Genomic DNA, 24,173 nt, shown 5'->3' on the forward strand with positions numbered 1-24,173 from the left:
TCAGAGAGATAACAGCTTGAGAAAAGCTCATCCCTTGTAAGGAGGTAGCAAGGGCAGTCACCCTGTTGTCAGTTGGATCATGGCGACAAAGGTGGAACTCGCAGAGAAGTAGTAATTTGGTTTTGGGTTTGATGAGATGAGTGAGGATGAGGGGGATGTTGGTGTACGGTGAGGAAGCATGGCTAGGTTGATGGTAGAGGAGACGAAGGTTGATGGTGGTTTGGGGATTAGGTTCTAATATAGCGAGCAGGAGTTCGTAGCCGACAGAGTCTGAAGGGAGGATGATCTGATGTGAATAGAGAATTTGGCGATAATGGCGACTCTGCCGCCAGGTTGGTTTGTTCTGACAGATCTCAGCATAAAGTACCCAGGGGGGTTAGCAAGAGAAGGCAATCGTCCAGCAGCTTAATGCAGCCATGTTTCAGTCATGGTAAGTATATAAAAGTCATGTTCCAAGAGTAGGTCAAAGATATATTGTGCATGTGCACACAGAGAGCCTGTATTAATGAGGTCACAGGAGAGGATGTGGGGTTGTGGGCATGGGGGTTGGGGCGTGGTGAGTGCGGGTTCCTGTAGGATGGGTGGGGATTGTGGAAGTGATTGCTGTTCTTGATGAGATGATGGAGGGCATAGGTGCGCACATAGGCGTTCATTTCTTTTGAGGCACAGCATGGTACGACTGTAACAATGGTAATGCGTGAGCATAGATGCTGAAGTCTAGGAAGGCCTAGGCAGGTCAAAGTCCTGATAGTGGCATGGAGATGTGAGTGGGAGAGCTTGGCGCGTGTTGAGGTAATATGTAAGTAGGAGCGAAGCATGGAGGATTGGTAGCATGGAACAGCATGGTGGCTTGTCTTGCGAGAGTTTGAGCTATTGGGGTCATTTCTGTGTGTCTTCGGAGCATGTGGATGAAGGTAGCAGCAGTGGGCATTGAGGTGAGAGGAAAGTGGTGGGTGTGCCATGGGGATGGTGGTGGAGTGTGGTTTATTGACAGTACATTGGCTGGAGTTGATGGTCTCTCCGAACTGTGTGGGGAGTATGAACAAGGAGTTGGTTATGTAATTGACTTTAAAGCCTGATGGGGAGGATGTGGCCAAGGTGTTTTTACAGAATGGGTGGAAGTGATAGCAGGCATGGAATGAGGGTTAGAGGTGAATGTGGCAGCGACATACGCGTGCACCGTGGGCGTGCAGGGGGGGCAGAACCATAAGGGTGCTGGCATGTGCCAGTGAACTGCAGTTTTGGGCTTCAGTTGAATGAGCACAAAGAAGAGGGGGAAGGAAGAGTGTAGGTGGTGGTTGCCTGGGAACAGCAAGAAAGGCGGAGAATAACAGTATCTTGCATAGGAGCAGAAGAGCTGTTACCTTGCATAATGCAGCAAGCTGTCATGTTGGTGCCTTTGTCTGGACACACGTCAGGAGGTGGATAGAAGCAGGTTTCGCCTTGATGAGCATGGTTCAGGAGTAAGACTCTATCCCAACACGACATAGCAAAAACAAAGAGGTGATGGCTGGAAGGTTTGGAATTAATCTTAATCTCTGGCATTGCTCTGAGCAACCCTTCTGACCATCATTCTTCGCCTGCCAAGCCATTACAGAAGAGGAAAGACCATATGCAATTCAGGCTTGGTTTCACCCCAAAAGGGGCAGTCCAGCCCAATCTGCTAGGTCACATTCCTTCTGCATGAGACCACAAGCATCGTGAGGCATGTTTCAGCCTTGTTGGGCCTCATCAGTGAGGAGTAGCTTGGGTCTCTAGGTCCAGCAGACAAGAGACCCACATCTGGGCATACCTGTCTCACTCGGGTGACACAGAAACCGTCCCCTTAATTGATTCCTCAGTGGAAAGCATTTTAAAACAGATTTATTGGACCGAATTGTGAGTAAAGTCTACCCTAAATTCATCTGCCAAAGGTCCGCCATCTCCACATCTAAAAACTGCCAAGTCTTCCAGCATCCCTAACCCAGCACCCGCTGATTGGTTGTTGGCCTCTTGAGCTCCAATCAGTTGCTGGCAGAATATCATGTAACTGTGTTGCACCAGTTGAGCCCACTCGTTGCTGAAGAAAATTGTCTGCGTCTCCGTCCCACAGGCTGATGAGTATTCTAGCACTGCCGACTCAACATGCCCTGCTGTTTCCTAGTATCTTCAACCTGCAAGCCATCACCGCTGCCGAATCACACCACGTCGTTGGATCTCGTCGATGCCACTGCCAAAAGTGGTAAACACCTAAAAACCTGAAAGACAAGAAACAAAAGGTATTTGAAGTGACTTTGTCCAAGTAGTCCACCTTAAAGAATCCCACTTACTATAAAACCCCTTTCCCTAAGTTTAGGTTTAAGTTTAATTATTTATAAAGTGCCATAAGGCCAGAGGCAAACGGGCGCTAAATAAATCGATATAATGAAGCAGTGAAGACAGCAGAAAAATCTGTTTTAAAACTTCCTATGTAAAATTTTGAGCAATTCAAGCTCAAAATTTGAAAAAGCAAGCACAGGGGCGCAACCATTTTGTGAAATGGAGGCCCTCCTGTGCTGGCTTTTGCTTTTGCGGCACTAATGAAGGAAAAGCCAGCCAGCTGTAGTAAACAAAGTCTACCGCTGGGTGGCTTTCCCTTCATTAGTGCCGGGACTCGGAGGACGCGGACCGGAGACCAGAGCAGGAAAGCTGCAGCTGAATCTCAGTAAGTGCTATTTATTTTTTTACAAAAAATAAGCACTAGCTGCAGTTTTTTTTCTAAGTTTTCCGGGCTGGAGGAGCCCGGAAAACTTAGAAATAAAACCGCAGCTTTAAAAACGTTGTATTTATGTTTGCGGTCGCTTTTGAAGCGACCGCAAACATAAATACAACGTTATTGTGTTGGAAAACGCTGCGGTTTTAAAACCGCAGCGTTTTCCAACACAACCGCGTTGTGTCTGCCTGAATCTGCTTTACCATTTGGGTCTCCTGGGAGCACCGGAGACCCAAAGTGATAGCCACAGCAGGCAGAAACACACGCGGTTGTGTTGGAAAACGCTGCGGTTTTAAAACCGCAGCGTTTTCCAACACAATAACGTTGTATTTATGTTTGCGGTCGCTTCAAAAGCGACCGCAAACATAAATACAACGTTTTTAAAGCTGCGGTTTTATTTCTAAGTTTTCCGGGCAAGGGACTACATATCCCTACCACAGACTCCCCAGGAGATGTTTGATACAAAAGTTGGCTTCCATGCACTGGCAGGCATGCCAAATTGTATAGGTGCCCTCGACTGCACCCACGTGGAGTTGGTGGTCCCGCATGCCATGTAAGTGGTGTACCGCAACTGCAAGCAATACCACTCCATCAATGTACAGAACTCCACGCTACCACGCTACATGGAGCGCCATGCAGGACGACTTGCCTGGCTGCTTGGTAAGTTGCATGACAGGCACATGGCAGTGAAATGAGGGGATAGATGCACACACCACCATGATGCATTGTTGATGTAACAGCACGATGTGCACATCACAAAACACTGTGCCCCAAAGCATCCCAAACTGAACATGACAAACAAATCCCATAGCAATGAAGTAAGCTGGACACCTATCACAACATGCCAAACTTAAAAACACCCCACATCCCACAACACGTCTCCCACCCATCATTGTACCTCACCCTCCGTAACACAATCCAGCAACATGCTGTGAATATTCACTATGTAAATGTCTGCAGCAAATCACTACACAGGTCAAGCATCCATGGGAGTGCATTGAACAAAATCACCAAGGGAATCCACAGCTTGTCACAGGGCCGCCGCCACCACAGAAATGCAGTATGTAACCATCGTAATAATCAGCGCTGAATGCTTAATATTGCAGAGCCTACTGCCAACGCTGCCAGTTAGAAAATCATACAGAACACAACACATCACAAATTTGTCACAAGCACAGCAGTATGCATCCACAATGCATGAGCAACATCAAGGCAGTGTACACCGTGTATCATCTTGGAGATGCAGCCCACACCATAAGTCCATGGCACAGAGCACATTGAGGGCATTAAAATTGTGTGCATTCAACCAGGGACATGTGCATGTGACCAACGATAATCTGCAGGCATGTGTGACTAGTACAGCTGTCCATCATGAATCGATATACCTTTTATTGCCTCTCATGCAGGTGATAGTGGCTATCCCTTGAAGCCGTGGCTCCTCACCCCTGACCGAAACCCACAGAACAGGCACGAGGAGGACTACAATCGTTCCCATACCCGTACCCGTGTGGTCATTGAGCAGACCTTTGGCCTGTTAAAGGCACGGTTTTGCCGGTCGGGTGGGTCACTCCTCTACAGGAATGAGAAGGTGGCCAAGATCATCATGGCATGTGTCATGCTGCACAACATGTGTGTCCGACGGAACGTGCCCCTGCCCCCTGACATTAAACTGCAACCACCTGGTGATGCTGAAGGGGATGAAGAAGATGTGGGTGCACATCATCGCTGTGCCGATGCACAGGAGGGACGTGCTGTGCATCAGTCAGTGATTGCACAATATTTCTAACACACATGGGTGTAGAGGCTGACATGAAAGTTGGACAGAGGGCACTGGGTGTGGGAGTACATGGACGCTATGCACTGTATATCAATAAAATAAAGGAATGTCCACTCAAGATTTTTTTTTTTCACACAACAGGTGTATTTAACTGTCCAGAAAAGATTAAAGTGCTCAAACCACCGCCTCACACACCCTCTCCCCCTCCCCCTCACCCCACAACTACCCCACACACTCTCTCCCCTTCCCTCTCCCCCCACAACTCCCCCACACACCCTCTCCCCTCCCACCCCCGCAACTCCCCCACATACCCCCCTCTCCCCGCACAACTCCCCCACACATGGTGTCCAAGCAAATGCTTCATGTATCAGTGTCTATTGCCTTTATTAGGCTGCCCCGTCTATATCCTTCCACGTGGTGGCGGCATGTCCGAGCTGCGTAGGGGGCTGGTTTGGGTGGAGCTTGACGAAGAAGGGGTGGCCGCTTGTTCCATTCTGGGGCTGGACGCTCATCCTCCATGGAATCTGCAATGCGGGTGAAGACCTGCCTCAGGGCAGACCCCTCCTTGCATAATCTATTGGTGCTTGCCACAATGACCTGCCTCAGGGACGCAGTGTTGTCGCATCCCGCCTGCCTTGCTTGGGCACTGTCTGCGACAAACTGCCTCACTAGGGCAGTGAGCTCCTCCTGGCGCTGTGCTGCATGTCCTGCCTGCTACACCCCCACCTGTACACCAGTGGAGGTGAAGGGCGCATGAGTGACATGGGCAAATCCATTTGGGTCCTCTGTGGGACTCATACTCCCTTGTACGCACTCCCCCCCAGACTGTTCCGGGGTGGTGTTGTGGTAGGAGTCGACATGTGTGAACTGGGGGGATGGGGCAGGACTTGGTGTTGCAGGTAAGTCCGAGGAGTTGTCCTCGACAGGCACACACACCTGGCCCTACACGTCATGATCTGTCAGGGGTGCCGTAGCTGGCGCCTCCCAACAGACCTGTTCTCTGCAGATTGTGCCCCATCGACTGTCTCCTGTGCAGGTGTCACAGGTGTGTGGGGACTGTAGTGATGGGCCTTAGCGGCACCAGTGCCGTGGCATCCTGGGATGTTTTGGTCTTCAGTGCCTGTCATGGCTTGTCTGGGCCTTTCAAAGTGGAAGGCCTGTTGCCTTCATCCCTGGCCCTCTTCTGGGGTGTAGTCACCTGTGGGGGTGAGTCCCGGGCCTCGCTGTCAGGATCTGAGCCTATGAGGGATGAAGAGAGGGATGGCATGAGTGATGGTTTGACAAGCATCATGCATACATTTGTAATATTGCTCTTCTACACATTATAGGGGATTAGGAAGTGGAGTTTTGATGATCACGTTGCTTGCTATATGGGTGGAGCATGCAGGCATCCGTCGGGGTCACTCATGTTGGGGTGGGCGTATGCTATGTGACATGCATTTCTGTTGTGGCCTGCGTGCAGTGTGACTTATGCCATTTTCATATTTGTGTGTTGTGTGTCAGGAATGGCATTGCCATGCTGGAAGCATGTGCATGTGTCTGTGCTGCAGACGACATCTAGGCAGGGAATGTGTATGTATTGGGCCATGCATTGCCTCTTTAGACAGACAAATTGGTTGACTATCATCATACTTTGCATTACAGTGTTTTCTTAGGACACTCACCTACTTCCGCCGATGATGCAGGGACGTCATTTCACCAAAATGCCAGGGGTAGTGGAAGTGACATCAGAAGACCCTTGACCCCTTGATGACATCACAGGACGTGATGTAATTTGACCCAACCCAAAGTGATATTGCAGGAAGCTATGGAACACAACCTTTCATCCATTGACAAAACAGGGAGTGGCATCACATAGCATTGTACACTATGAAAAATATGGTTACAATATCACTATAATGTGATGTACATTTCATACAAGAATGGATGGCCATATGTATCATTAAGATCAGTGTGTATAGGCCTATATTACCAAGTTACTGTGAATGCAAGCAGACCTCCATGACCAAATGATATAATGATGTGTTATTATATAGCACTTACGCTTAAGCGCTTTATATAGAAAAAATATACACCCAATTCACCCAACCTGTGTTGGTACTCAATTATCAACCTCAGAAGGATGAAAGGCAAAGTTGAGGAGTTTAAGAACAGACTAAATCAGTGACTCACCCCCTGAAGTGTGCCTGAAATAAACCTTTAATGAGTCTAGCAATTATTGTATAGAATTCCAGAAAGACACATTATTTTGTATTCCCATTCTTTCTTATTTAGGGCCAGTGCTGAAAGTATTAGACTTGTGGCACTCCTGTTCTTATTTTTATTTATTTTTTAAGGGGCCTGATAAAGAAAGCCAGCCACTAAAGAACCATATGGTGCTGGCCACAGCCCATGAGTCTACATTACAAAAGAAAGGTTTTAAAATGTTTTCTTTTTTTTTACCAGAGGTCGCAAGGGAGACCACAGAGGTCGCAAGGGAGACCACAGGGGTTGCAGTTGCGACCTCTGGTGACCCCTAAATGACGTCCCTGTGATGAGGTGGCACCACGCTCCATCTCACCCACACCTTCGATGGTCTCTATGCCAATCGTGCTGGCGCAGATCTCCTCCCACCGGCTTGGCTTTATTGGTGAGTTTGGTCCTCCACCAGTAGCCATGGCCTGGCTCCTATTTGCGGACTGACTCTTTGGGCAACAAGTTCCCACATTTCTTTTTTCTTTAACACTGCCTCTCTCTTGAGGCTGTTTGAGAAAACAACCTCGGCATTGTCAGCCAGGGTCTCAGTCAGCATTGTTAGTTCATCTTCATTAAAGCGCTCTTTGCGCTGGTGGGAAGCGCCTTTTTTTACTGCCTTGGGCATGATTTTCTTGTGGGAGGTTGATGTCTGTAGTCAGCAATATTCTCCAGGTCCTGAGTGTTGAGGATGGCAATGGATTGTGTTTTTCAAAAATGGCCGCCGTGCTCTTTCCCGTTCCTGTGCGACGACGCTACTTCCGGTTCCGCTTATTTACGGGCACCGCTAATAGCGGTCACCGGTGACAGCGGTGCCCGCTAATGCCGTTACCATTGATGCTGGTAGTGCTGTCTGCGCTTTCCATGATGCCACTAAGGACCATTTTTTGGACTTTAACGGCATGCCGGTAATGTCGTTACCGACATGGCGCAAAGCTCGTGCACGCAAACTCGTAATAGCCCTCTTTTAGCGGGCTCTTTAGTACACGGACACGGTATTTGCTCCATGCCGGTAAGGACTGTTACTTAGCTCCAACCTCGTAATGACCCCCTAAGACTGATGAGTGCCGCGAGCTACAAGCGAAGTTAACTCCGGTGAAGAAGTAACTCAGGGATGTATAGGGGACAATAAGATGACAGTCCTGCTGAATGAGCGGGTGGGAGGACAAATATTGCTTAAATTGGACAGAATGAGTGTGGCGTAGCCCAGACACCTTGAGGGGGAGGCTAATGCACGAACGATGATAGGGGAACAGTACACAGAATGGGTAGAGGTAATGGAAGAAGCAGAGAGAAAATAAGGGAAAGAGAAGAAGGAACAGGAACAGTTAAGGAAAGAATCAGAGAAAATAGAAAAGAAGGGAAAAGAGAAGAAGACAGAAGGAGATAGAGGAGAGGGTGACAAGTAAGGCTGTAGAAGAAAAAAGAAAGGCAGGTGCAATTGAGAAGGGAGAAGAGGAAAACAGAGATTGAGAGAATTGCTAAGGAACCTCTGCGGAGAGAGGAAGAAGAGGGGGACAAAAGGCTAGTGCAGGAGCGAGAGAGAGAGAGATGTAGGGAGAAACACCTTAAGGATGTGGAGGATATAATGACAGGTTCTAGACTTTCAGACGACGACGAGGAAGCAGGAATACAAAGGAGGATGTGGAGGATATAATGACAGGTTCTAGACTTTCAGACGACGACGAGGAAGCAGGAATACAAAGGAGGATTGGGACGCTATACAGAAGCATGGGGGATAGCGCTGATGCCCTTAAGGCAGGGAAAAAAACATGTTGAGGTGACTTAACTTTGAGGACGAAGGGGATGAAGACAGTGATGATAGTTTAGGGACAGTGGAGTCAGACGAGGAACTAGGGGAAAGCGATGACGAAGATATGAGGAGGCCGCGGCACCCCTCTGAGGGAGTAAAACCAGAGCGAGAGACACTGTGGAACGAAGAGGAGGATATAGAAAGGGGAAAGCTAGGGCCTTAAGGGCACCTCAGGCGCTCCAAATGTAGATTGCATAGTGCAGACAAAATTACTCCATACGCGCAGAGGTTGAGAGTGTTACCAGGACGAAGGAGAACTAGCATGATGGGAGCATTTACAGTCATGACGGACATAAGGAAATATGAGAAAAGTGTGGAGCTGATGCAGTTTCCACTGTTAGAGAAGGGTGGTGAGCGACCACCACATATACTGTGTCAATAGATGGACTAGGATAATTTGAGGTGTAAATTGCCATTGTTGACTGCAGGAGTAGGAAATGGATTTATGAAATAGAAAGGCTGACTAGCAGTGGATGACTTGAAGAGTTTACTCTCTGCCATTCTTGGGGATGTAGCTGAGGATGTTTTGAAATGGGCAGGGTATCCTGAAGTGACAGCACAGAAGACAGCGCACAATGGAGCACCATTTAATAACTGCAGAGCGGCCATATGGCAGGCCCTGAGCGTGCAGTGCCCAGACACATCGAAAATAAGCAAAATTATGGCACACGTGAGGATGAAGACACATTTCAATATATTCAGGAGATACAAGAACATTGCGTCTCGAGACGCATGAAACATGGGACAAAATTGTGGGATTATTTTACCACATACTAAGCCAGGGGTTACCAGAGCAGAAGCAATTGAAAGAATTTGTGGGGATAGAGTCGAAGCCGTGGTCAGAAATTCAGTTGACTATGGTACACTATTTTCATCTAATGCAGGAGAATGTTAGAAAGAAACACCAGGAAAGAAAACAGGAAGAAGCAAAGTTAGTTCCAAAATAAATTTCAAAGTATTCAATGGAAGGTGAGATGTTGACAAGCGGAGAGGGAGTGGTTACCCAGAACACACAGTATCAGCAGCAAATGGCAGGAGGAGGTTTCGCAGGAAGGGGGCAAACTACCTATTGGCCATGGGGAAGAGGAGTTGTGTCCAGGGGGAGAGGAGCAGGGTAACCAGTGCAGCAGGGATGAGATGGGTTTTTAACGGGGGACAGCCCAGACCCATGGGACTTTCACCACAATGTTGGACATGCGGAAAGCTTGGCCACATATCCCAAGTGTGTAGAAGCAGAGGGGTAGGGCAACAGAATAGGGGGCTGAAATACCCACCAGCATACAATACTGCGCAGCCTGACTATTATGCCCAAGATCACACGCAGACATGTGCTGCAAATGACACCAGCACAACATGCTATCAGCCCAGCCACAACAGCCCAATGATAAAAAACACCACAGGCACTGGTGTAGCCACAGCCACTACAAACAACATCACAAGCGCTGACGCAGCAGAACGTTGTAGCCACGAGACACTGGATACCACAATGCAGACTCAGGCACCGAGATTATGTTATGTTGTTATGTTATGTTATGTTATGTTATGTTACTTGGCATTTATATAGCGCTTTATATATCATTGGTATGACCTCAAAGCGCTGGTAGGTTGAACACCCTCGGGAACCGTAGATCAGTTTAATAGAGAGAGATAGGGCCTCATTACGAGTGCGGCGGTAAGGGGTTAACGGCACTGGTAAGGATGCTGGTGCCGTTAACCCCCTACCGCTGCATTCCGAGGTCCCTTAGTGGGTCCCACTAAGGCCGGCTGGTTTTACCAGCCGCCCTTAGCGGGAGCCGCTAAGGCACCAGGGAGATAATAAAGGCCCATTATTAGCTCCTTCCCCATTCCCATTGAGCCCTATGGGGGCTCAAATGGGAATAGGGAATGGGTTTCAGAATGGGGATTTACTGGGTCCTCCAAGATTGGAATGACCCGGTAAGTCCCCATTCCAACTACCCGGACCTGGACACAGGTTTGGAGGCAGCCATGGCTGCCTCCAAACTCGGAATGACCCCCATTGAGTTGTATGGTGTGTGAGTGCACCCGATATGAGTGCAGCTGGTGTAGTTGTTGGATAATAGCTGCTTCCTAGCGATAGGTGTGGTGCTGCGGTTATCAGTTGGATGTGTGCAGTCTGGTGGGTGGACACCCAGACAAGGTTCTGGCTGCGTTAGGCCTGAGGAACGCCTATGTGAACAGGTAGCCGGAATGTGCTCAGCTAGCTATGTTTTATTAGGGTGATGAGGTGTTCATGGGGTCGTATTCGTATGTGAACTGCTAGGCCGAATTATCAGGGGTAATAGCTGTGTTATATTTGGATGATGGTGTATAGTAGAGAGTAAGCGTAGTGGTGTGATATGGTGGTTATCAGTAAGCACGCCTTAGACATTAGGCCCTCATCAGCTCCATCCGTTTCATCCACTTCATCAGGGTCATCCATTCATTTGTTTCACCCCTCCATCCGTTCCATCCACGCCATCTGTTCCATCCACGCCATCCGTTCCATCCACTCCATCCGTTCCATCCACTCCATCCGTTCCATCCACTCCATCCGTTCCAATCACTCCATCCGTTCCATCCACTCAATCCGTTCCATCCATCCTATCTTTTTCATCTACTCTATCGGTTCCGTCTGCTCCATCGTTCCGTCCAGTACATCTGTTTCATTTACTCAATCCACTTCTTCCGTTCCATCCGCTTCATCCGTTCCATCCACTCAACCCACTCCATCCGTTCCATCCACTCCACCCATTCCGTCCACTCCATCTGTTCCGTCCACTCCATCTGTTCCGTCCACTCCATCTGTTCCGTCCACTCCATCTGTTCCATCCGTTCCATCCGTTCCAACCATTCCATCCACTCCATCGAGTTCCATCCACCCTGCCCATTCCATCCACTCTGTCTGTTCCATCCACTCTGTCTGTTCGGTACATTCAGTCTGTTCTATACATTATGTCTGTTCCATTTTACTCTATTCCTCTACATCCACTCTATTGGTTCCATCCACTATATCCGTTCCATACTTTTTTTTCTGTTCCATCAACTCTGTCCATTTCAACCTCTCTATCTGTTCCATCCACTCTATCGATTCCATACATTCTATCTGTTCCATCCACTCTATCTGTTCCATCCACTCTATCTGTTCCATCCATTCTACCAATTAAGTTTGTCCCATCAACTATGCCTGTTCCCCCCATTTTGTCCGTTCTATCTTCTCGATCTGTTCCATCCACTCGATCCGCTATGTCTGTTCATCTAGTCTTTTATGTTCCTTCCACTCTGTCCATTCTGTCAACTCTACCCGTTCTATCAACTCTATTTGCTCCATCCATTCTGATTGCTCCTTCTGCTCTCATCAGTTGTATTCATTCTTTCTGATTTATCCGTACTATTACTTCGGTTCGATCAATCTATTTCATCCATTCTATCTGTTCTATACACTCTATGCATTTCAACCACTCTTATTGTTACATCCAACCTATTAGTTCTGTCAATTCCATCCACTCTATCCACTTCATCAAACTCCCATCGCTCCATCTAGATTCCTGTTGATTTTATCCACTCTATCCACTCCATCCACTCAGAACGTCTGATCCAATCCGCTCCATGCACTCTATTTGCTCCATCGGCTTCATCTGTTCACCTACTCCTTGTAGTTCATCCACCTCATTCCACTCATTCCATTCGACCCATTCTATACATTCCATGCATTCAGTCCGATTCCAGCCAACTCCATCCACTCTATCCGATTCCGTTCACTCTACTCACTTCCATCCACTCATTCGATCCACTCCATATATTCCTTTCACTCCATCTAACTCAGTCCATACCATATAATCCTTCCACACCATCCAATTATATCTAGTCATTCTTTTCCTCTATGCTCCCTCCACTCCATTTACTTGTTAATTCCCTCCAATCCATTAACTGATTCATACTGTACACTTCATCCATCCCGTCCACAGCTTCCATTCTAACCATTCCATCCACTCCAACCACTCAAGCGACTCCATCTACTCAATCCACTCCACCCACTACATCCTATCCTGAGGGTAGCATTGCAGGTTTTGAATACCAGGTTGAATAGTCTCATTGAGTGTTTCGTCGTTGGGTTGTTGGGGATTCAGTCACATTTTTATGGGAAGAGCCATGTTTTTAGTAATTTGCGGAATGGCAAATAGTCTTCGGTGTGTCGGATGCAAGGTGGAAGGGAGTTCCATAGAGTGGGGGCCAAGGCTGAGAACGAGGATCCTCCGATCCTGACCAAGTTGGTGGATGGGATCACTAAAAGAGGCCAGAGCTTGATCTTAGGGTCCGCTGTGGGAGGTAAGGTTTCAGCTTGTCTTGCAGGTATAGAGGGCCAGTCTTGTGCACTGCACGGTGAGTGATGCATAGGGTCTTGAAAGTGGCCCTTCGTCCACCTGGGAGCCAGTGGAGCATTCTAAGAGCTGGAGAGGTGTGGTTTCTTGGGCCCACTGCTAGTTGCATTTTTGCAGCAGTGTTTTGTGCTCTTTGCAATTTAATAAGGTGGTATGCCCGGACACCAATGTATAGGGAGTTGGCATAGTCAAGTCTTGACATTACAAAAGACATGATAGTGCCAAGTCTATTAGGAAAGGAGAGGTAGGGAAAAATGCATCTGAGAATTTTGAGATGGTAATGACAAGACTTAGATACATTGTTGATTTGGCGAGAGAGGGTTAGGTCGGAGTGCAGAGTGCAACCAAGATTTTTTACTGTGGGAGCAGGGATTAGTGGCTGGCCCATGGATGGGGGCCACAGTAGAGGGCGGGGGAGAAGCTCAGTGTTTTGCCGCACATCATGATTTTGGTTTTAGTGGGGTTTAGGAAGAGGTGGTTTGTAGTCATCCAACTATCGATGTCAGGGAGGCAGGCTGCGAGGTCGGGCTGGGAGTTGGGGTCTGAGTTGACGAGTTTCAGGATGATTTGAGTATCATCGGCGTATTTGTAGCACAGGATATTGTGCGGGCAGATGATTCCAGGGAGGGTGGACATATAGAGGTTGAATAGGAGGGCTGATAGGCATGCTCCTTGTGGTACCCAAGTGTTGACTGGGTGAGCGGCAGAGGCAAAGGTGGAGAGGATGGTTATTTGTTTCCTGTTGTTGGGGAAGGAGGCGATCCATTTGAGAGCGGTTCCACTGATTCCTATGGAGTGGAGGTGGTCAAGTAGGATTGAGTGGTTAATTGTGTCAAACGCGGCAGATAGGTCTAGAAGGATTAGTGCAGCGCATCCTGCAGAGTCAGCGGTGATTGTAGGGGGAGCGATCGTAATGGGAATCCCTTCACAGGGACAGGGATGACTTTATACCCACAATAGGACAACTTGATGTGTTCAATCCTATCTGGTACACCCAACCTTAATGAGGAACCCATGTGTAGGGGTAACCAAAGGTGACAAAATGTTCTCTTTTCTCATAGATACAGGGGCCTCTTGATCCTCTATTAGGGGCTGGAAATAACCCATGTCAGGCTTTGCCATGAATGCTCAAGGTTTTTAAGCGGCTACAGATTTGGTTCCGTTCATTGACGAATTGCCAATTTCCATTGGTGAGCATCACCTTATTATGCTACTGTTATATTCTCACCAGACGCCAATAAACGTTATGGGAAGGGACATGACCGGTAAACTTAACATGACCATTTCATTCACTGAACAAGGGGTAGTGTGCTCTACCCCAGGGATTCACTATATAAATGCACAAGAATGCATCCATGCATTTTGTGGCCAGACTATACAGAGGGGGGGTGTCCGAATATCCAGAGGAATTCCAGTATGGTGTGGAAGTGCAGCTAGCATGGCTTCCAGCGATACAGAGCAAGCTGCTTTGCTTGCCCAACAAGTTTTTATTCAGACCAGAAATTCCCTTAGACAAGGAAGAAGGACAGGCGTTCTCAGTATGATTGGAAACAGCTATAGTAAGGGATGAGAGAATAGTATTGCATTGGACTGAGGATACAAGGCAAGCATGGAGAGCAGTAATTGCAGTAGGAGAAGGGCACAGACTGACGGACTTGACAGACGAAGAATTTTTTTGGGGCAACTATTCAGATATTGAGACAGTGGACCTCAGTATAAGTTTGCCAGCCCGGTAACAATGCTACCGGTAAACTTGCTGGTACCATTGTTACTGGACTGGCAAACTACGAGTTCTGCTCACGGGTGCCCTCTCGCCTGCCAGGTCTGACCTGGTGGGCTTACCGGCACCCGCGAGCAGAGCATGTCGGATGCACCTGCACCATTCACAAATGGTGCCGGTGCATCCAACCTCCCCAATCCCATTGAGCCATATAGGCTCAATGGGAATGGGGAGCTTTTTATTCAGGTGCCTGCGAATGGGCGATTACTGGGTCCGGCCGGGCCGTAATGACCCAGTAATTGCCCATTCGAGGGCACCGGAAAAAAAAAATGGTACCAGCGGCAGCCGTGCTGGTTTTACCGGCATGGCTGCCGCCGGTCTCATAATGAGGCCCAGTGTTCTTTATGAGCATTACTTACTGAGTGAGAGTTCATTACAGGGACGTGCCACAGAGGATGGCCCTGATGAAAAAGGTTCCACCACCATTTCTTGAGGAGGACCTAGCACAAGTACCAAGCATATTATGGACTAACAGCTCATGTGACATTCGCCTGTTGAAATTAGTAGGTGCAGTTAAGGTAAAACTCAAGACAGAGGCTATTTTACTGAGGGCAAAGCAATACCCTCTATATGGAGGCAGAAAAAGGCATTCATTTATTTGTTTGTTGTTTATTAATTTTTTATTAACCAATTGAATGTATTAATATACAAACAAGAAAAATGATGAAAAGTATCATAATAGTCCTGTAATGATTAAATAACTATTTACTTGAGGTCAAATATTTAATGTAATGTGGACAAACAGGGTGGGCAGACTAAGCAAGACATAGTATAAAAAGGGGGGTAAAAGGGAAGGAAGCATTTAATTATGAAAACTACATTGTGATAATTAATCAGAACAGTTGAGGTATTGCATAAAAAATGTCCCATTTCTTTTTAAATTTATGTAAATTCTTGTAAGAAAAGGCACAACATTTTTCAATTCGATGAACAGAACAAATATAGTTCCACCATGTAATAAAGGAGAGTTTACTGGAGTCTTTCCAATTGGAAGCAATTATTAAAAATGCAATGCTAATAAAAAGAGAATAAACAAATTTGGAGAATCAATTATCTTTAAATAAGGATTCATAATAGGACCAATCAAAATATTGGAGAGTGACATTTGGTTGTGAAAGTGGACAATCTTTTGTAGGCATGCCCCAATGTTGGACCAGAAGAAGTACAGATTTACAGTCATAAATTAAATGGGAAACATATGCATGAAGAAGATGGCATGAACAACATTCATTGGAAGAGTTACTAAAAGCTTTGGTTATCCTTGAGGGAGTAAGGAATGTGCGATGCAAGATAAAGATGAAGGCATTTTTTAGACAATTGCTCTGCTAGTGCAGCAGGGAATCTTAGTGCCCTCAGAATCTCAATACAACACGGCTGTGTACCAGGTGAAAAAGGCAACGGGGGATTGTGGTGTTCTATCCAGGATTTGCGCCCTCTGAACAATATTGTCAAAGCAGAGTTTCCTTTAGTTACCAACCCCTTGATAATAGTATGCAGTGTTCCGCTAGAAGCCACTAATTTCATGGTGATATATTTGAAGGAAACTTTCTTCTCTATATCGCTTCACAAAGAATCGCAGGATTTGACGCAGTTTATAAATAGAAATAAAAAGTGTAAACACACTAGGATGACACAGGGGTACTGTGAATCCTCTTCTTTATTCAACAAGGTCCTTCAAATGGACATGGGGAATGTGCATTTAGACAGCACAGTGATTCAATACGTGGTCGACATCTTAATATGCAGTAGGTCAGAAGAGCACTGTCAAAAAGACTAAGTACAGCTATTGACAGTTTTGGCAGAAAAGGGTTACAACGTGGACAGGACAAATTACAGCACTGCCAGAGGGAGGTCTTATATGTTGGACAGTTAATATCCCAGGAGGGTAGAAAGTTGACTCCTGAAAGAGAACGCTGCTGCCAAAGACGGTGAGGGAGATGCAGCAATTCTTACGTCTTTGTGATTATTGCAGAGCCTGGGTGTTCAACAACAGTACATACACTAGACCTCTTTTAAATGTTCTCAAGGAGGCTCAGAGGGGGATGACAAACTAACATGAACGGGTGAGATGACAGAAGCATTTGGCAAACTAAAAAGGGCAATATGCATGGCCCTAGTCCTGGGGATTCCCAATTACAGTGCAGAGTTGTGTTTGTTTTCTCACACCAATTGAGTAGTGATGATGGCGGTGCTCACACAGAAGACGACCTTAGGGCACAAACCAATAGCTTACTACATTCAGCATTTGGATCCAGTGATGAGAGGTTATTATCCTTGTGAACAAGCATTGGCTGCTGCTGCCTTTACAACGGAGGGATCAGCAAGTATCACAATGGGCTCTAGTACCACTCCATATGTGCAGCATGCCCTTTTTACCATTCTCGAGAAGCTTAAGAGTACATTGACCACACAGAGAGCATCCAGATACAAGGTGATTATCTCGAATCTAGCAGTGAAAGTAGTGAGATGTAAAGTTGTAAGCCCAGCAACATTTATAGCAGAGCCAGAAGAAGAGAGAGACTATGTAAACAACTCTACCATGTAAACAGAATAGTATTATGACATTACAAAAGCCAGAGAAAATGCCCTCGGGGAGGGAGGGTACTCTTTACTGACAGGTCCTCAACAATTGAAAGAGATATGGTAGCAAAGTGCAGAGAGGCGTTGCTGAGGGGGTGGTCCGGGGGGGCTGTAGCCCCGGGTCCTTTGGCTGTAGCCCCGGATAGAAGCTCATGGGCTACAACCAAAAGGCTAGCTAGCCTCGAGTCCTGACAGTCCCAACATGAGCTTAGCCCCGCATCTTTTTCAGACCTAGATACACCCCTGACATTGCACACCTTATGTAATTCAATTCATAGTGACACTTTTGGTTGAAATAATAGTGAAAATTATTTAAATTCAAGGTGCATGGGAGACTAGATTGATTCTGACACCTGAACCAAACAAGGACAGAAAATGATCAAAGTTCTCAAGGTAAGGTAACTCCCATCCTCTGCACACTATCACAGGCCTATCAAAAGCCATGAATTTAGCAGTCAATTTGTATTGGATTATACATTTGTTAAATAACTTTGGTATAACCTTGGTATGAATTCAGTGTGCTGTAAAATGTCCTTATGTATTTATTCAATATCAATGTATATATTGCAATGGATCTTATTTTTTTTTGGTAAAACATAGATCTTTATTCATATTGTGACCCAAAGCGTTTAGTGAAATCTTATCAGGTGTCTGGGTACAATTTTATAATCTACAAGTGATCAAAAACAGAATGATTCTTCTTTCATTATCGTTGTAAGCAGTATCATAACATTCTAACCAAAGAAATCATGGATAAAGCTAATTGTTGTTGACATAGCCCTAATTACATAGGGTTAATGTTTGTCACAATACGACTCGAAATGGTTTACAACTCTCACTTCAAAAGAACATACATCATTACATGGTAACCCATATTCAGGTAATTCTGCAAATTAATATATATATATATATATATATATATATATATATATATATATATATATATATATATGTACATATATATGTACCTTTAAGATGTCCACGATCCTGGTGGACTCAATTTTCTACATATTGCAAAGTAAAATGTGTTTTCAGTGTACCATTCTGGCAACCTAAAGAGATGATATTGATATCATAAGGTTTAAGGCCCCTCAATGAAATGTGTACTTGGCCTTAACTAAGTAGTAGCGAATACCAATACTTCTGTACTTACCTCAACTCATGGATGTGAGAATGTGAATTCCAAAATGTAAAGTTGAATTGATAGACGGTCTGTAGGAGACTCTGGGTAGACCTAAGGTTTACCTGAAAAAATAAGACGCTCGCCATTGAAGTGTCGTGCTATATGTCAAGTCATAGTAAGTATCAACACTCACACCAACTGTGGTAGGTCTGGTGTTCAGATGAAGAAGTCAAGGAACTCAAGGAAATATCCCTGAGGGATGCCCCTCATAGTACACCTAAGGAGTGAAATATAGATATTTGTGGTAAAGTGTGTCCTAAGAGTATTGCAAAAAGGGGGACTCATCATTAATAATCAGTAGGATAAATGGTCTAGTATAAAGTTAAAAGCTTACCAACTATGTTTAGTCAGAAACGCTAGTAACAGCTGCTGTTGGCTGCCGTGTCAATTCTTGGGCATCAGTTATCAAAATGTGACTAAAATGGCAGCTTAAGGTATCGGCGTGTCTTTTGAACTTGATGATGACATGCCTTGGTAATGGGTGTGACGTCATAAATGTAAACAGAATGCCGTCTGCATAAATCTATCACGCAAATTCTGCTAATTGTTGTAAAATGTCGCAAATGCGATGATGGTAGAATATGTAATACAGCTAGTCACATGCCTAGTTGTATTAATGTGAAGACTCCCAGAATTTCTTTTTTGAACACTAAAGAAAGACTAACGACTCAATGTTTGTCTGTACAGAGTCCAAAAATAAGGACATTTGATGTGTCCCGCAATCCGAGAACATATGTGCCTGTTATTATATTGCTAGACTATACTAATAAATGTAGTTAGAGGTCAACTAGAGAAGATGTCGCTAATAGTCCACAAAGAAGTAATATACGCAAAATGAAGTACAAATAAATTCCCTGTGGTGACTCAACTCTAAAGAATTAGGGTATACATTCTGTAATTCACAACCATAAGTCAATCCTTCCAACACAATATTAACATGGTATGAGTCTTACTCTTCAGAGTGTACAATCTAGTAATCTCTGATAATTGCAATTTTCTCCAAAAATTCCATAGATGCTGTCCACATCCCCTATACAGTGTGTCGTCATATATATGACTAACAATTAGGTACTGCCAAATAGTGGTTAACTATCTCGTAAGAGTGTACAAACTACCAGTTAATACTGGATTCAATAGTGTGTTTAAGTGACCAACAATTAGGTACTGTCAAACAGTGGATAACTATCTCAAAAGAGTGTACAATCTGCCAGTTTGTACTGGACTCGATAGTGTGTTTCGTGGTGAAATAGTTTGACCCATAGTGCCTTTATTGTTTCTAAAGGGTATTAAACCCTGGTTCATAGGTCTAACTAATAACTGCACCCTTTTGTCTAAAGATATTGACCCAAATAAAATTCTTTGTTCATGCCAAGAGTGGCCACTGCATCTAGATGATAAATCCAGTGCATTTCACGTTATGCAGGTTTCATTGTCATGTCCCCTCCTCTTGGTAGTGGGTGCATTAGTTCTAGCACTACCCATCTCATTTGTGCTATGGTGTGGTGGTTGCCATGAAAGTGCCTATAAACAGGTGATTTATTGTATTTGATTTGTGCTCCGTCCATCTGTCTTTTGCTTTCTGTATTGTCTGTACCACATAGTACTTCCTGCAAGGGCATTGTAACATTTTTGCAATTGCAGGTTGCAAAATAATGAAGTTTAATCTTTTTACCCATTTCGGGGTGTCGGATGTAGTCCCCTTAATGATGCTCAAACAATGTTGACAATTTAGTCAGGCATATGTGCCTGCCTTCTGTTTCCGAAGTACCCTTTGTGTAGAGATTGTTTGGGTCGCTATGCTTTAACGAGATCATTTTTCAAATGTCTACCCCTTTTGTAGGCCGTCATGGGCAGATCTGGAAATGGGCATTATAGAATGGGATCAAGTGTTATCAGACTCCAATTTCTTTTAATTATTCTACTGACCTGATGGCTTTGTGACGAGAACCGTAAAATGTGTATCATCTGAGTTTTGTCCTCTCTATGTCTTGGTATTAACAGATCTTCCCTTATGTGTAATTCCTGTTCTTACAGGTGCCTTATGAAGTATGTCAGTGGGATAACCACGATCTTTGAACCCATCTGCCATAAAATAATATTCTCTTTGTAAAGTATCTGCATTGGAAACTATTCTTTTCAGTCTCAAGAACTGACTATATGGGAGGCTCTCTTTTAAATGTTTAGGGTGGAAACTCTTAAAATGTAATGTTTTATTCACAAATGTTGGTTTTCTATATATACTAGTCAACAGTTCTCCTCCTGCATAGGTAACCGGGACATCTAGAAAATGTAAGCTGGATTCCCCTATCTCAAGTGTGAATTTGATATTATCATGGAAATCATTCAAGCATTGAAAGAACTCATCAAGTTCTAACATAGTGCCTTCAGAATGTAATTTGAGTGTTGCCAGGGGTCGCAGTTGCCACCCCCTAAAAAAAAGTAAAATATTGTTTTCTTTTCATTTAAAAAAAAATGTAAGCTCCTATGCTGTGGCCAGCGCAAAGTGGCTCTTTGTTTCTGGAGTGGCTGGCTTTCTTTTTCAGGCCTCTTAAAAGAAGCAGAGGGTTCCACAAGTGTAACACTTTGAGCATTGACCCTAAATTACAAAGAATTGGAATAACAAATAATTTGTCTTTCTGGAATTCTATACAATAACTGCTAGGCTAATTAAAGGTTTATTTCAGGTACATTTCAGGGGGTCAGTCACTGATTTTGTCTGTTCTTAAACACCTCAACTCAGCCTTTCATCCTTCTGAGGTCGATAAATGAGTACCAACACAGGTTGAGGATAGTGTATGCATATTTGTTCTATGTTTGTTTGTTTGTTTGTTTGTTTATTTTATTTATATAGCGCACCAAACCCGGAGGTATCTGGGCTCTTTACATAGTGCATAGGTTACATATAGACAGGAAAGCTAAACAGTTGGTAATATTTACAATAAAGTATAGGTATTTGCAGGTGAAACTTATATATTACAGATATATCGAACAATGTTAGTATTTACAGCAGAGTAAAGGTATTTTCTGGTGAAAACATATATATTACAGATATATACAGAGATATCAGGTTAGAGCATTAGTTATACATCAAGGGTTAGGAGCCAAGATTTCTTCTTATTCCTAAAAATCTGGTAGGAAGGTTCTACTCTTAGGTCAACAGGCAATGAGTTCCAAAGTTTGGAGGCCATCACTGGAAAACTACTTCCGCCTGCTTTCTGTAGTCTGAATCTGGGGACATTCAGACAGTGAATAGTACAGTTCTGGTAGGGCGTTCAGAAGTTTTTTTGGCAAATTTATCAACTAGGTATTTAGGGGCATGGTTATAGAGACATTTGTGTATGAGGGTTAGTGCTTTGAATTTGATTATATCTTTAACTGCCAGCCAATTAGTACTGTGTATGACATCTGAAATGTGCTGGGTTCTGGGAATGGTGAATTGCTTGTTTGTGTATGTCAGAGCCTGTGATGTCATGTGGAATGTTTGGTGATGAATGCCTGATGAAGGTTCTAATCTGTTTCAGCTGAGCCTGGGTGATGGGACCCAGTGGTTGCCTTTACTTGTAGCTTAAAGTAACTGAGCAATACAGTATATGTAAGAAGCTACAGAAGAGTCAGAAGGTGCTTTCTGGTGAAGACAGTTCTTAAAGCATTATTCTGTAGAATGTGTAGTTTGTTCACGTTGTGTTTGCTGGATCCTAAGTATAAGGCATTACAATAGTCTAATTTTCATAAAATTAGAGCTCTAGCTAGGGTAATGCAGCTAGTTGTAGATAGGAACGGTTTACACGCATTAATTAATTTGCAGGTGTATGCCGTGGCCGAGGCTGTGGCACTGACCTGTCTATTTAAGTTTAGAGCTGAGTTAAGGTAAAACCCTAAAGTTTTCACTCCTTAGAGACTTTAATATTAATGCCATCAATGATGAAAGATTTAAACTGACTGCTCATATTATTTAATTTAACTGTCGAGTCGATGAGGAGGAGCTTGGTCTTCTCGTCATTCAAACAGAGGCCCTGAGTGGCCATCTAGGCCTGGATGATCAAATGCATTTTGTTTAGTAGGGTTGAATCAGTTTCATGATCACTGGTGATGGAAATGGGAATCTGAGTCTCATCTGTGTAGTTGGTGTAGATGACACCCAGATTGTCGAGATTGCTGAAAAGGGCTTGGTGAATATATTGTACATTGTGGGCGAAACACATGACCCTTGTGGAACTCCACAGGTAATAGGAATAGGTTCAGCGGAGGCATTAGGTGAAAAAACTCTGATGGATCTATTATCTAGGAAAGATTGAATTCAGGCTGTGGCTTCATCAGAGAAGTGTGCTGCTGAGATCAAATTATTACATAAGACCTTGTGGTTAACTAAATCGAATGCCGCCGAGAGATCCAAGAGGAGAAGGAGGGCCAGCTTACCTTTGTCCCTTACATCGACCATTTGATTTTTTAGGTCAATTAAGGCAGATTCAGTCCCATGTTTAGGCCTGAAACCAGATTGGCGCAGACCAAGGAGATTGTTGGTTTCGAGGTAAGTCTGTGTCTGAAGGTAGGCTGCCCTAGCTAAAATTTTCAGAAGGAAAGGGACAGTGGTTATAGGCCAGTAATTGGTTGGTATGTTAAGATCAAGGTTGTTTTTTTTAGAAGGGGGAGGACCCATGCATTTATTAGGTTAGAGGGGATGGTGCATGAAGCAAATGAGGAGTTAATAAGTGTGCTAATGAATGGCGCTAGTTCTCTAGCTGCCTCCTGGATTATAGGTGCTGGACAGGTGTCACCCTGACATCTGGATGGTTTTAAGGAGGCTATTATCTCCACTACTTCCTGGGAGGAGAGAGGGGAGAATTTGGATCTGTCACATGGTTTCGTAGGAGTTGTGAGTATTTTTGTTGAAGGCCGGTCCTTAGAGAGGTTTAGTTTTTTAGTTTCCATTTTTTCTTGTAGAGGAACAATTTTGTTAGATAGCACAGTTTGAATACTAGTACGCCAGGTCTTGTCCTTTGTTCACATTTCTGTTGGGGGTGTAGATGTCTCTAGTTCTTTTAGGATAATGAAAAGTTCTCTAGTACTTGATTTAGCTTTGTTAATCCTGTCGTTGAATGTGTCTTTTTTGGTTTGCACTCTCTCATTTTTATATTTTTTAGAACTCAGTCGGATTATTCTGCCAAGTGATTTCCATGCTTCTTTTCTCCTTGCATAGAGCTTTGAGATTAGGGGTAAACCAGGAATTGAGGTGCGCTTGAGGCTTCTTTTTACGCATTTTTAAGGGTGCTACCTTATCAATGGTTTGATTCATTGTGTTATTGTACAGATCAACTAGAACTGTGGGGTCTAGACTGGTCAGTGTGTGATTGGTAATGGGTTGTAATAGAGGTAATACGCTGTCCAAGGTTATATTACGCTTCTTTCTAGTTAGTATCGTGGAGGCTAAAGCGTTGGGGCTGAGTTGGGCCCTGACTGGTAAGGAGAACGAGATCAGGTGATGGTCAGTCCAGGCACATTGTTCACCGGCAGTAATTTTAGTATCACAATTAAGGTCGGCAAGCCAGTCTAGTGTTCTGCCTTTGTTATGTGTTGGCAAGTTGATACCGTGGGTGAAACCATGTTCCGTAATGGTATTAGCAAGGGTCGAGGCATTAGTGTTGTTAGAGTCATTAAGTCCTAAATTGAAGTCGCCAAGTAGTATAATCTGTGAACTAGG

The 24,173-nt window shown here is 44.6% G+C and overlaps 1 long non-coding RNA gene across 1 annotated transcript in view; it reads right to left on the bottom strand.

The window, feature by feature from the left end:
* Nucleotides 1–1,845: 1,845 nt before the first annotated feature.
* The window catches only part of LOC138452765 (uncharacterized), a 43,486-nt gene continuing 21,158 nt past the window's right edge, over nucleotides 1,846–24,173 (bottom strand). Inside the window, exon 2 of the long non-coding RNA XR_011260312.1 lies at nucleotides 1,846–2,237. This is a non-coding gene — a long non-coding RNA (uncharacterized lncRNA). The remainder of the gene's footprint in view (nucleotides 2,238–24,173) is intronic.

Source organism: Ambystoma mexicanum, chromosome 1p (genome assembly GCF_040938575.1).
Source record: "Ambystoma mexicanum isolate Mex_15411 chromosome 1p, UKY_AmexF1_1, whole genome shotgun sequence".
Lineage (NCBI taxonomy): Eukaryota > Metazoa > Chordata > Amphibia > Caudata > Ambystomatidae > Ambystoma > Ambystoma mexicanum.